At 56.2% G+C, this 3,569-nt stretch overlaps 2 non-coding genes and 1 pseudogene across 2 annotated transcripts; all 3 read left to right on the top strand.

The window, feature by feature from the left end:
* Positions 1 to 714: 714 nt before the first annotated feature.
* Positions 715 to 2,524, top strand: LOC144418521 (small subunit ribosomal RNA). Its single transcript, XR_013473511.1, has one exon. It is a non-coding gene; the product is annotated as a small subunit ribosomal RNA (ribosomal RNA).
* A 298-nt stretch (positions 2,525 to 2,822) lies between these two features.
* On the top strand, positions 2,823 to 2,976 carry LOC144418581 (5.8S ribosomal RNA). The gene has a single exon (XR_013473570.1). It is a non-coding gene; the product is annotated as a 5.8S ribosomal RNA (ribosomal RNA).
* A 288-nt stretch (positions 2,977 to 3,264) lies between these two features.
* LOC144418620 (large subunit ribosomal RNA) overlaps positions 3,265 to 3,569 on the top strand; it is a 3,695-nt pseudogene continuing 3,390 nt past the window's right edge.

The following is a 3,569-nucleotide window of genomic DNA, read 5'->3' as shown; positions in this document are numbered from 1 at the left end:
GCATACTAACCTAACCCTAGGTAAGGCATGTCAGAGCGAAAGACAGTAATTTCGAATGAGCCAAGAAAGAGCGGTGCGGGGCCGGTCGGAGCGCACCCTTTTCTCGGTGGCTGGCGGGCGAGAGAGTGCTGCGTCGCCGGCATCGGCGTCGAAAGAAGCCGAGCCGAAAAAAGTTAAAGTACAAACGTGCAAGCATACTAACCTAACCCTAGGTAAGGCATGTCAGAGCGAAAGACAGTAATTTCGAATGAGCCAAGAAAGAGCGGTGCGGGGCCGGTCGGAGCGCACCCTTTTCTCGGTGGCTGGCGGGCGAGAGAGTGCTGCGTCGCCGGCATCGGCGTCGAAAGAAGCCGAGCCGAAAAAAGTTAAAGTACAAACGCGATGCTAATGAGCGAGCCGTTGTCTCGACTAATATGTAGGGGGCGTTCGATCGAGCGTCTGGCTTGAGCGCTTGTCGGCCTAGCAGAACGGTCGCATTGTTATGCCCGGGTTTTAGGCACCGCTGCAGGCGGCCGGCAGAGCTCTTGTTTGTGCGAAACTGAGAAGAAAGAAAAAACGCAAATCGCTCCGCCTGGCACTGCCGGCGAGAGCGTGGACGTCGCGGCCAGCGACTGTCGAAGCTGAGTACGGCCGCAGGCGATCGCCTCGGTCTTAAACGAATGCGACGAGCACGCGCCGGGCGGCCCAGCAAGGGCCGAGCGCAGCTGTCGCAGCTATCTGGTTGATCCTGCCAGTAGTGATATGCTTGTCTCAAAGATTAAGCCATGCAGGTGCAAGTACGAGTTCTCGTAAAGCGAAACTGCGAATGGCTCATTAAATCAGTCTTGGTTTATTTGGTCTCGTAAGCGAAGTGGATAACTGTGGTAATTCTAGAGCTAATACATGCATTAAGCGCCGACTTCGGGAGGCGCGCTTTTATCAGATCAAAACCGACCGGGTTCGTCCTGTGACGTTTGATGACTCTGGATAACCACGCGGATCGTACGGTCTCTGCACCGACGACGTATCATTCAAGTGTCTGCCCTATCAACTGTCGAAGGTACGCTACGTGCCTACCTTTGTGATAACGGGTAACGGGGAATCAGGGTTCGATTCCGGAGAGGGAGCCTGAGAAACGGCTACCACATCCAAGGAAGGCAGCAGGCGCGCAAATTACCCATTCCCGACACGGGGAGGTAGTGACGAAAAATAACAATACAGGACTCTAACGAGGCCCTGTAATTGGAATGAGTACATCCTAAAACTCTTAACGAGTATCCATTGGAGGGCAAGTCTGGTGCCAGCAGCCGCGGTAATTCCAGCTCCAACAGTGTATGCTAAAGTTGTTGCGGTTGAAAAGCTCGTAGTTGGATTTTGGGCGAGCGCCGCCGGTCCGTCGCAAGGCGTGTCACTGGTTGCGTTCGCCTCACCTTCGGTTCTCCGTCGGTGCTCTTGACTGAGTGTCGGCGGTGGCCGATAAGTTTACTTTGAAAAAATTAGAGTGTTCAAAGCAGGCTGTTCGCCTGCATAGTGTTGCATGGAATAATGGAATAGGACCTCGGTTCTATTTTGTTGGTTTTCGGAGCACGAGGTAATGATTAAGAGGGACAGACGGGGGCGTCCGTACTCTGCCGTTAGAGGTGAAATTCTTGGATCGGCGGAAGACGAACTACTGCGAAAGCATTCGCCAAGAATGTTTTCTTTAATCAAGAGCGAAAGTCAGAGGTTCGAAGACGATCAGATACCGTCCTAGTTCTGACTATAAACGATGCCAACTAGCGATCGGGAGGCGTTACCATGACGACCTTTCCGGCAGCTTCCGGGAAACCAAAGTCTTTGGGTTCCGGGGGAAGTATGGTTGCAAAGCTGAAACTTAAAGGAATTGACGGAAGGGCACCACCAGGAGTGGAGCCTGCGGCTTAATTTGACTCAACACGGGGAAACTCACCCGGCCCGGACACAGGTAGGATTGACAGATTGAGAGCTCTTTCTTGATTCTGTGGGTGGTGGTGCATGGCCGTTCTTAGTTGGTGGAGCGATTTGTCTGGTTAATTCCGATAACGAACGAGACTCTGGCATGCTAAATAGTTACGCGACCTTCTCGGTCGGCGTCTAACTTCTTAGAGGGACTAGTGGCGTTTAGCCACACGAGATTGAGCAATAACAGGTCTGTGATGCCCTTAGATGTCCGGGGCCGCACGCGCGCTACACTGAGTGAAGCAGCGAGTGTCTAACCTAGGCCGAAAGGTCCGGGTAACCCGTTGAACCTCATTCGTGATTGGGATAGGGACTTGCAATTGTTTCCCTTGAACGAGGAATTCCCAGTAAGCGCAAGTCATCAACTTGCGTTGATTACGTCCCTGCCCTTTGTACACACCGCCCGTCGCTACTACCGATTGAATGGTTTAGTGAGATCCTTGGATCGGCCCCGTCGCGGCTGGCAACGGCCGCGTCGGCGTGTCGAGAAGACGATCAAACTTGATCATTTAGAGGAAGTAAAAGTCGTAACAAGGTTTCCGTAGGTGAACCTGCGGAAGGATCATTACCGAAAGTGGTGGTAGGCCCCGGCCGACCGCGCACTTAATTGTCTTTGGGTGCCGCCGAGAGGGCGGCCGTCAATCGGGGTTCCGCCCCGTGCGACACGCGTAACACGTTGGCATAGCAAGGCAGCCGAGTGCGATGGTGGCTTCTGGGCACCGCGCTCGATGTGCCGCCGGCCCAGCCCGGCGGTCGCTCGGCGCCGTTTGTTGGTGTTTTTGTGCAGTTGTTGTCGGTGGTGGTTTTGTGGTCGATCCCACAGTGTGACGTCCGCGCGCTTCGGCGCCGGGCGAAACGTCGAGGACGACTCTTAACGGTGGATCACTCGGCTCGCGAGTCGATGAAGGACGCAGCCAAGTGCGAGAAGTAATGTGAATTGCAGAACACATTGAACGTCGACCTTCTGAACGCGAATTGCGGTCTCGGGTCAATCCCGGGACCGCGTCTGCCTCAGGGTCGCGTTCGTCCTCACCCGAGGGCCGTCGCCTGGCCTCTGCGAAGACGGCCGGGCGTCGCCCCAAGTTGAAGCGGTCGCCGAGCTTTCTCGGCGCGACCGCGTGTCCCGTACACCGCCGGCCCCTCGACGTGTTCAACTACGTTCGAGGGGCGGGTCCAGGTCGGTCGGTCCGGTCACGAGATCAAGACCGACCGTGGGCCAAGGCGGCGACGGTACGCGCTCGGTCGGCGCCGGCGGCGACGACTTGCGATGCCAGCGGGCCGTGTAAGAAGCGGCCCGCTTGACACATACGACCTGAGTTCAGGCGAGAGCACCCGCTGAATTTAAGCATATTATTAAGCGGAGGAAAAGAAACCAACAGGGATTCCCTGAGTAACGGCGAGTGAACCGGGAAGAGTCCAGCGTCGAATCTGCGCGCTTTTCGAGCGCGCCGAGTTGTGACGTACGGAAGTCCCAGTGCGGCTAACGGCGAGCGCCGGTGTCCTTCTGATCGAGGCCTCGTCCCACGGCGGGTGTTAGGCCCATAGGGGCGCTTGCCTTGGCCGCTTCGGGTCTTCTCGGAGTCGGGTTGTTTGGGAATGCAGCCCAAAGCGGG

Source organism: Styela clava, unplaced genomic scaffold, assembly GCF_964204865.1.
Source record: "Styela clava unplaced genomic scaffold, kaStyClav1.hap1.2 HAP1_SCAFFOLD_18, whole genome shotgun sequence".
NCBI classification, from domain to species: Eukaryota; Metazoa; Chordata; class Ascidiacea; order Stolidobranchia; family Styelidae; genus Styela; species Styela clava.
The sequence above is the reverse complement of the archived record's forward strand: the minus strand, read 5'-3'. Positions and strand labels throughout refer to the sequence as shown.